Below are 11,012 nucleotides of genomic sequence, written 5' to 3' on the forward strand. Positions count from 1 at the left end.
AACCATAAATTGATATTTCTCTCCCTCTCCCCTTCCCTTCCCCTCTAAAGATAAATAAATAAAATCTTTAAAAAAGAAAAGAAATAGCCCAGGACAGGTTCCTATTTTTCATCAAACTATGTAATTCTTTCAACAAGAGCCCACTGGTGGTCTAGTTTGCACATGGCATGCACCATGGCCAAATCCCGGCCTCCAGGACACTACAATCTTAGCTACTACACAGAGCAACCTCCAGGAGTGGTTTACCAACTAAATTACTGAATTGTAATCCCCACGAGTGGTTTACCAACTAAAAAACAAATAGTGTATATGAGATAGGACCCAAACCCCCGCCCCAAAACCCAAACAAAATGAGATTATCTGCTGGAGGGCAGGTCCCTTGAAGTACTGGGTTCCCCTGTTAGGTGAGTGTTCTAGGAACCCTCTGTATCAGCGTACCAGCTGGCACTGTTGTGAGAGGCTGAGTTCAACCTCAGTGATTTTTTTGTTTGAAGACTCTTTCAAATGCATTTGCCCATTTCATGGTGAGTGATTTACAAATGTACCTGCCCACACTGTGCTCACTATTCAGGAGGTACTGACCAAAAATGTCATAACCTCTGTACCCCACCCTCCTTATTCACCCTATCTCACCCAGAGTGACTTATTCCCCCTGCTGTGATTCCTGCTATCACTATCCAAATAGAATTGGGGTCCAGGAATTATATTCCTAAACACAGGAATTATATTCCTAAACTCAGGCGGATACAAGGCACATTCTAGGAGCCCAGTTTCTAGCTTACTAGGCTTGGTTCCAGAAAACCTAGGACAGTGACTCCAAGGGGAAGTGTTAGGAAGTGTAGAGCTATCCCCAACATCTGAGATCCACTTCTTCGAAGGCTTGGTCTTTTGTTGTCAGAGAGAAGCACTTCCCTACAATTAATGACTAATCAAGAAGGAACCCTTCAGTCAATAAATGACACTGTACTGCCACTGAGATGTCAACTACAGCTGACTACACTTTGAGAGTCAGGCTAATTGATTCAATCCCATCCTCATAGGAAGATAGTCTCACAACACTTCTGATGTCCCTAAGGACCCTGGGAAAGAGCAGTGGCTTACATTTTTTCTGGTCACCTGGCTTGCATACATGCTATTCTAGTTCTGCCCCATGTGGCTCCAGAGAAGGGTTTGCACACACACACACACGTGCACACACACTCCTGCTCACAGAAAGCATTTTGTGTATAGCTGACTGACTGGTTTCAAGAGATGAAAGCATGCAAATTAAAACTGAATGTTAGGCCTTTCCGTTCTTATAATGCCTTTCGGCCACCTTTTTTCTCACAACCTCCAGACTCCCATCACCGGTTTGGCATCCAGTGCCCTTTCCCTCTACTTCTCAACTCCCAAATACACACTTGTTTTCACAGGGAGCTTTCGCTTCCTTCTCTTCTGCTTGCCCATTCCCATAGCATCTCACCTTTCTTTTTAATTGAGGCAAAACTCATATAACATACAATTAACCATTTAAAGTTTACAATTCAGAGGCATTTGGTACACTCACATTGTTGTGAAACTGTATAGGGTCTCAACTTTCATCCCAAATGACCTATGAAGATATTTTCCTCAACAGGGACATTGTAGGTATTTCCTTTACTGAGAGAAATTCTGGGGCCAGATGCTTTCCCTTACTTCAACCTCGGTCTCCCATGGATACCAGTCTTTTGGCATTTGAGGAAAAGATGCCATCAAACAGCTTTTTATCTTTTTGGAGAAAAGAATATAATTTGTAAAAAAATTCTTTTGTGAAACATTTAAACTAGATTTGTGCACAGAAGGTGATAGTTATAAAACAAATTTTCAGCTTTACTACTTAATGGAATATCAGTGACTTACTTGCAAATCATTCAGCAAATACACATATAAAGTCTGTCTGGAAAAAGTCTAGGCACTGTTAATATAACGAGAATGGTTTGCATGGCACCAATGTAACCTGGCAAGTAAGCGTGGATTGAAATGCACATGTGGGAACAATGATGACTTCACTGTACTAGTCAGTGGGGGCGGTAGATGCCATTAAATGCGCTATGGCATCTACCATAGTATGGTAGATCTACTGTGTGGCTATCATATTCAAAATGATTGAGCAAGTAGGGCAATGAATCTGCATCATATTTTGGGTTAAGCTCAAACATTCCTCCATGGAAACTATTCAGATGATTCAGAAGGACACAGCTATGGGCAACTAACTGGTGATTGGCAGCTTCATTATGACAACATACCTGCTCACGTATCATGTCTTGTGCAGTTTTTTTGTGAAACATCAAATCGCCCAGGTGACTCAGCCCCCCTACAGGCCACATTTGGCACCCTATGACTTCTGACTTTTTCCAAAACTAAAATCACCCTTGAAAGGGAAGAGATTTCAGACTGTCAATGAGATTCAGAAAAATACTACAGGGCAGCTGATGGTGATTGGCAGAACTGTGTGAGGTCCCAAGGTGCTCACTTTGAAGGATATTGAAGCATCACTGTCCTGTGTACAATGTTTCTTGTATCTTGTATCTTCTTCAATAAATGTCTCTATTTTTCATGTTACATGGCTGGATACCTTCTTCAAATACAGACCTTGTATTTACATGTTCATATAAAAATTTATATTTTGGTAGCAAAACAAGCATGAACAAATGTTAAATCTCAGTTGTTAGTATATGAACATATTATTCCAACTTTATATATTTGATATTTTTCATAATAAAAAAGTTGTGAAAAACTCAGAGTACAGTATTTTTGTATAGATAATTTATAGTAAATGGTAGAAATATGTGTTACACACGAAGATTTAGGGTATGAAGGGTACTAGGCATATATTTGATGTCACCTGCAGTCCTTACACTGAAATATTCAAAGTATTCTAAACCTGATAATTAGATGCAAGGACTGAATGACCTTCCCGAGATGATGACAACACAAGATCCCTGAAGAGAAATAACGGTGGACAACATTTCTCCTAAGAATAACACACACAGGTCACCTCCTCTCTTGGGAACAGCACACATGTGAGGGGGACAATTCTCACATGACACTCGTCACAGCCATAAGAAAACTCCTTAAACGCACCATGGAGTAACACTCAACAACGTTACTGAGCACCAGCTGAGTAGACTCAAGGTGACAGGTGCTGTGCACACACACGGGACATGCCCGTGTGGCTTTGGGTTAATAATGACTGAGTCAGAGGAAGGCGGTGTTTGAATGTGAAAAGATCAACAATATCACAAAATTTAAAGAGCAGTTACTACATTGTCGGTAAAAACATAAGTTAATAAAACCTTTGGTGGAGGGCACCTTAGTAATATCTATCAAAATTGAAAAAGTACACACCTTTTGAGTCCAAATTCCAGTTAAATGGGTGGGAATTTAACCTTCAGATACATTCATATATGGGCTAAATGATGTAGGTATAAATTTAATAACTGAAGCATTACATAAAATAACAAAAATTTTAAATATTTGTTTTTTTAAAAAGGTTTTATTTATTTCTTTTTAGAAAGAGGGGAAGGGAGGGAAAAAGGGAGGGAGAGAAACATCAATGTGAGAGAGAAACTTCAATTGGTTGCCTCCAGTTCACGCCCCGACCAGGGACCAAACCCGCAACCCAGGCATGTGCCCTGAATGGGAATTAAACCTGGGACCTTTCGCTTTGTGGGAAGATGCCCAACCAACTGAGCCACACTGGTCAGGGCAAAATCTCAAAATATTTAAAACTCTGAATATGCAATGATAGGAAACTGGTTAATTAAATTATGGTACATACATTAATGGAATAAAATGAGCTGTTCAATAGAGTTATACAGCTTTATAAGTTTCGATATAGAATAGTCTTCAAAACATAATGTCAAAAAAAATAAACACATGGGTCTACCTCAAACTTAAAAGCTTCTGAGCAGCAAAGAAAATAATCAAGATAGTAAAAATGCAACCTCCAGAATGGGAAAAATATCTGCAAACCATATATCTGATAAGGAGTTAATATCTAAAATATATAAGAACTCCTAAAACTTAAAAAAAATAGCCTTATTTAAAAGTGAGCAAAGAACTTAAATAGACATTTCTTCAGAGAAGATACACAAATGGACAATGAGTACACGAAAAGATGCTCAACATCACTGATTTTGAGGGAAATGCAAATCAAAGCCATAATGAGATACACCTCACACCTGTTAGGATGGTCCTTAAAAAGAAAACAACAACAACAAATGCTGGTGAAGATGGAGACAAACTGGAACCCTTGTACATTGTTGGTCGGGAGGTGAAATGGTATAGCCATTACTGAAAACAGTAGAGAGGTGCCCGGGCTGGTGTGGCTCAGTGGATTGAGTTACGGCCTGTGAACCAAAGGGTCGCCAGTTCAATTCCCAGTCTAGGGTACATGCCTCAGTTGTGGGCCAGGTCCCCAGGAAGGGGCTCAAGAGGCAACCACACATTTACTTCTCTTCCTTTATTTCTCCCTCCCTTTCCCTCTCAAAAAATAAACAAATCAATAAAATCTTTTTTAAAAATGAAAACAGTAGAGGTTCCTCAAAAAATAAAAAATAGAATTACCATATTACCCAGTAATTCCACTTCTGGGTATATATTCTAAAGAACTGAAAGAGATGTGTGCACCTTGTTCACTGATTGCAGCATTATCCACAATGGTCAAGAGGTGGAAACAGTCTAATTGTCCATTGACAGATGAATGGATAGAGAAATCGTGGTACGCACACACTGGAGTATTATTCAGCCTTTAAAAAAGGACTCCTGTCACATGCTACAACATGAATGAAACTTGAAGACATTACGCTAAGTGAAACAAGTGAGTCACAAAAGGACACACACTGCAGAACCCCACTGTATGAGGTAGCTGAAACAGTCAAAATCAAAAGGCACAAAGTACAACGGTGTTGCCAGGGTTGAGAAGAGGGGGAAATAGGAGTTGCTCTTCCATGCACACAGAGTTGTAGTCATACAGGATGAAAAAGTTCTGGAGATCTGCTGCACAGGTATGCATATATAATTAATAATAGTATTATGCTCTCAAACCTTTGTTAAGAAGGCAGATTTCCTGTTAGCTGCTTTTTACCATCATTTAAAAACACTTATCTATTTATCTATCTATCTGTATCTTGAAATATCTCTAAGTGAAGAGATGTCAAAGTGCAGAGGATTGCATGTAGCATGCTGACATTTGTGTGTGTGTTCTGTATACACGTGCAGTTAACTAGGCTTAGAGCACATTTACAAGGACACAGAACATTGTAAGGATGGTTGCTTCCAAGGAGGAAAACTGGGTGCTTGGAGCAGAAGTGGGAGGGAAGCATTTCCGTAAATTCTGAATTTGTACCATGTGTACATTACCTATTAAAAAATGAAACACAAAAGCAATCAATGAAAAAATAGAAAATGTACTAACTACAAGGTACTAATGATATGTACCAAAAGAATCACATAGATATTAAGGGGTAAGTTGGAGTAGAGAATGAAGCATTTACAAGGTGATATTTGAGCTGGTTCTCAAAGAATAGGAAGTACTTGTGTAGGTAGAGGAAAGAAATCGGGACAGTATGGGTAAGCAAGTGGAAGTTGGAGTCAGGAGAGAAGGACAGTGGAAGTAAAAATGTTGAAGCAGGGTAATGAAAGGCAAATCAAGTGCCAGCCAAAGAAACAGTTTCAGCCCTGGCTGGTGTAGCTCAGTGGATTGAGCACGGGCCTTTGACCCAAACAATCGCAGTTCGATTCCCAGTCAGGGAACATGCCTGGGTTGCAGGCCAGTTCCCAGCAGGGGACTCACAAGAGGCAACCATACATTGATATTTCTCTCCTTCTCTCCTTCCCTTCCCTTCTAAGGATAAATAAATAAAATCTTTTTTTAAAAAAGAAACAGGTTCAGTGTATTCACTGAATATTCAGTGTATTTAGTGTAGAATGTAGGTGAAAAAAAGGAAAAACTACAGTTTAGTAGATGAGGCAGGGGAATGTGACATTAATATGGTGGGCAGTAGGGGGCCACTGGAGGCTCTTGAGCAGAAAAGTCGTGCTGTGAAAGCAGGATTCCAAGGAGATCAGTGGACAGCAACAGACAAAATGCAAGGGAAGACAGACATCTGTGAGAAGGCTGATGCAACAATCCAATGGTTGCCCATTACAGCCATCTGGGAAGCTTTAAAAATACATATTGAGCCCTGGCTGGTGTGGCTCAGTGGACTGAGTGCTGGCTAGTGAGCCAAAAGGTCACTGGTTTGACTTCCAGTCAGGGCATGTTTCTGAGTTGCAGGCCAGGTGCCCAGTTGCCGGTGTGCAAAAGGCAACCACACATTGATGTCTCTCTTACTCTTTCTCCCTCCCTTTCCTTTTCTAAAAATAAATAAATAAAATATTAGAAAAATACATACTGATGCCTAGGCCCCACCCTCCAATGATTCTGATTTCATTGGTTTGGGGTGAAGTCTAGACATTATCATTTTTGAAATTTCCCCAAGTGATTCTAAAAATCGGTCTAGGCTAAGAATCACTGCAATAGTCCAGGCACAAAGAGATGAAGGCTAAGATTCAGGTGCTGGAAGGAAATGGGAGACAGGATAAGAGCAAATGTAGGAGACATTTCAAAGGAGGAACTGGTATGGTGACAGATTGCAGGTAAAAGTGAAAAGAAATTGTCTGTTAGATTCCATTATGCATTCAGTCAACAAATATTTGTTAAGCCTCTCCCAAGTACCATTCTGAACTCTAAGGATTTGGCAACGAACAAGACAGGCAAGTCCTGGTTCTTGCGAAACTTGCGGTCTGGTGGGCATGAACAACCAACAAATAAACAAGCTCTCTGGTAGCAATCTGAATAATAGGGTAGTTATATGGCATGACCACAGGTTGGGGGCTGCTTGTTTCTGTGCGATGGTCAGGGAAGACCTGGGTGGGTAATATTTGAGCTGAGGCTTGACTGATGAGGAGCCAAGCCTTGCAAAGGACTTTGAACAAAATGTTCTAACTAGGGAAAAGGTAAGCACATGGGAACACATCTGCTGTGTCTGATGTACAGAAAGGCCCATGTGGCTGAAGAAGAGTGACAGATGGACATGGGATGCGGCCAGAGAGATATGTAGATAACAGACGAAATAGACCTTTGTAGGCCGTGCTCAGGTTTCACTCAGTGAGATGGGAAGACCTTGGAGGAAGCTGAGCAAGTTAGTGACATGATCTGATTTACATTTTAAACAACTACTTAGGCGGCAGTCTGGAAATGGATTGCAGGTGGCAGAAATGGAAGCAAGTAAACCATTTGGGAGGTTAGATTAAAACAGTGGGGCCGCTGACAGACACAGGAAAATGTGGAGAACAGACTTGAACACGCTGAGTTTGAGGTAACTGAGGTATCCAAGCGGACATGTTCGGGATCAGTTAGAAATATGGAAGCTAGGTGAGAGCTAGGACTGACTTGGGAGACAGGGGGGTGAAGAAATGCAGGTTAGAGGACACTACGGGAATACAACTTCACCCAAAGAGGAGACTAATGACAACTTGGAAGAAATGTCCCTAAGGGTGGGATTCAGGGCTCTGTAGCTACTCTTGTCTCATTGAACATTTTTATCTGTGAATGGGATAAAGAAACTGTAGGATAATGAAGGATATAGAAATTCAGGGAATGAAAAAAAAAGCAGGGAACAATGACGAACTGGAATTAAGATTCAAAAGAGATAACTGCTGAAGGAGGAGCTGAAGCCAACAAAATAGAACTCAACAGATATGTAATACAGATGACAGATGTGTGTGCGTGCGAATATATGTATGCATATAGGTGTGCATATGTATTCTTTCGTACTTAAAAAAATTTAAATCAATAGCACAAGTCCTAGAAGTCTGACAGTTTACTTGAAAAAAAGAGTTGGAACTTCACCACGCGATCTCGGTCCGATTCCCAGTCAGGGCACATGCCTGGGTTGCAGGCCAGTTCCCGGCAGGGGCCAGTTCCCAGCAAGGGATCCACGAAAAGCAACCATACATTGATGTTTCTCTTCCTCTCTCCTTCCCTTCCCCTCTAAAGATAAATAAGTAAATATTTAAAAAAAAGAGTTGGAACTTTTATTGACCACATATCTTATGAGCCTAAAGTTTAATGTCATTGTGAACAAGCTACTATAAAATCAGAATATTCAATACAAAACTACAAAAATTCTGTTTTTTTTAGCCCAAGGACATTTTTACTTGCTTTTTTAGAGAGAGAGAGCACAAGGAAGATAGGAAAAGAGAGAAAAAGAAAAATATTGATGCAAGAGAAGCACTGACTGGTTGCCTTGCAATGCACCCCGCCCGGGGTTCCACAGCAGCACCCAAGGGCGTGCACATCCAGACCAGGGGCTGCAGGCGCTCACCCCCGGGCCAGGAATGAACCTGCAGCCTAGGTGTGTGCCCCGACTGGAATCAAACCCACAACCCTTCAGTTATGGGATGATCCTCCAACCACTGAGCCACACTGGCCAGGGCGAGGATTATTCCTAAAATACTATTTTCTGATCAGGCTGCTGATTAGGTGGAAAACTGTGATTTGAATAACAGTCAAGTAACAAAATTGTACATGTATTCAATTCAGTGCTTAACTGCATGCTCAAGCTCTTCCCAAATATCATGTAAAAGAACTAGAAGACTAGAAAAACCAAGGTGTATTTCCCTTAGTTGAGAGAAAACTCAGTCTTCAAACACTGAAGGTCTTCAGAGAATTCAAACAACCTATCCAAAATTAGAAACATAGGATTTGAACACAAGTTGAGTTTGACTCAGAAATCTTTAAAAATATAAATACAAATCTATATGTATATACATGAAAATGTATACATAATTTTTCCTCTGAGTTAAGAGGAAAAATTTCACTTATCAGTTTCACTTATCAAGTCTATCTGAAAAGGTTCAGTCAGAAAAATCAAGGTTGGACTCCCGGCCAAAATGGAGGCATAGATGGAAAAACTGTGCCTCCTCATACAACCAAATTTAAGGACAACAAAGATTTAGAAACAGAAACACAACCAGAACAGACAGAAAATTGAATTGTATGGAAGTCCAACAACAACGAACCATTCATCCAGACCAATAAGAGGGGTGGAGTCGGTGGCCGGCGGAGAGGGGTCCCAGCAGAAAGAGGTGGTGATTGGTGACCTGGGTGGGGGAGGAAATGAGCAAACCCAGTGAGACACGCAAGGCAGTTGGCTGCCCGTGGTCACACATTTGTGCGCAGATAAACCAGGTGAAAGTGAGGAATGAGACAGACCACGTGAAGCAGGGCCCCAGTCCTGGGAAATAAAGCCTAAAAACACCAACTGAAAACACTTGTGGAGGCTGAGGCACAGGGAGACACTCCCAGCCTCACAGGAGAGTTCACTGGAGAGACCCACATGGTCCTAGAATGTACACAAGCCCACCCACTTGGGAACCAGCACCAGAAGGGTCCAATTTGCTTGTGGGAAGTGGCAGAGGGGACCTAAATCTGAGAGAGTATGGATCGAGTACCACTGCCCCCTCTCTGACTCCACCCCCACATACAGCATCACAACCCAACAATGTGAGTTGCCCCGCCCTGGTGAACACCTATGCTCCGCCCCTCATACATAACAGGCACAACCTGACCAAAACATTATGGCTCAAGAACAGTTCAAAGCCCCAGAGCCAATACTTCTAAGCGACCAAGAGATAGCCAACCTATCAGATGTATAGTTCAAAATACTGGTGATCAGGATGCTCACAGAACTGGTTTTTAGTTGCAAATTAGATGAAAAAATGAAGGCTACACTAAGTGAAATGGAGGAAAATGCACAGGGAACCAATAGCGATGGAAATGAAACTGGGACTCAACTTAATGGAGTGGACCAGAAGGAAGAAAGAAACAACCAAACAGAAAAGAAGGAAGAAACAAGAATTAAAAAAAATGAGGAGAGGCTTAGGAACCTCCAGGACATCTTGAAACATTCCAACATCCAAATTATAGGGCTACCAGAAGGGGAAGAGGAAGAGCAACAAGTGGAAAACTTATTTGAACAAATAATAAAGGAGAACTTCCCCAATCTGGCAAAGGAAATAGACTTCCAGGAAATCCAGGAAGCTCAGAGAGTCCCAAAGAAGGTGGATCCAAAGAGGAACACATCAAGGCACATCATAATTATATTACCCAAGATTAAAATGAGGGAGAGAATTCTAGAAGCAGCAAGAGATAAGAGGACAGTCACCTACAAAGGAGTTCCCATCAGACTGTCAGCGGATTTCTCAAAAGAGACCTTACAGGCAAGAAGGGGCTGGAAAGAAGTATTCCAAGTCATGAAATCCAAAGACCTACAGCCAAGATTGCTTTATCCAGCAAAACTTTCATTTAGAATGGAAGGACAGATAAAGTGCTTCTCAGATAAGGTCAAGTTCAAGGAGTTCATCATCACCAAGCCCTTATTATATGAAATGCTAAANGGAGAAGGGGGGAGAAGGTACAGAGAATAAGCAGCATAGACAGTGAGGAGAAAAGAAACGGAGAGGGCAAGAACAGTATGGGAAATGTAGAAGCTAAAGAACTTGTGACACATGGACATGAACTAAAGGGGGGAATGGGGGGAGGGGGTGTGCAGGGGGGAGGGGAATGAAGGGGGGAAATGGGACAACTGGAATGGCATAATCAATAAAATATATTTTAAAATGTCAAAAGGTTAAATTACAACATTAAAACACTGAAAAAAGAAAAATCAAGGTTGAATGTGAGTTTTCTTCAGGTCAGAAATGCAGCTATTTTGACTTCCCAGCTTTAGGGCTGGGACAGCTCCTAGCACAGAGCATGTGCTCAGTAAATACTTGCTCAGTGAATCATCCAGCCCCTTGGCTTGTGTTGGGTGCCAGTCACACTTTATCTTACGGTGTGAGTAAGCTATTCAAACAAGTGAAAAACACTGCTCTGCAAGTCTTTTTTCTATACAGCACCCCATATGAGAATGTCTTTTAATCCATCCGTCTGTCTGGTTTTGTTT

This window comes from Sturnira hondurensis, unplaced genomic scaffold (assembly GCF_014824575.4).
Source record: "Sturnira hondurensis isolate 20B ecotype Veracruz unplaced genomic scaffold, ASM1482457v3 Scaffold0021143, whole genome shotgun sequence".
NCBI classification, from domain to species: Eukaryota; Metazoa; Chordata; class Mammalia; order Chiroptera; family Phyllostomidae; genus Sturnira; species Sturnira hondurensis.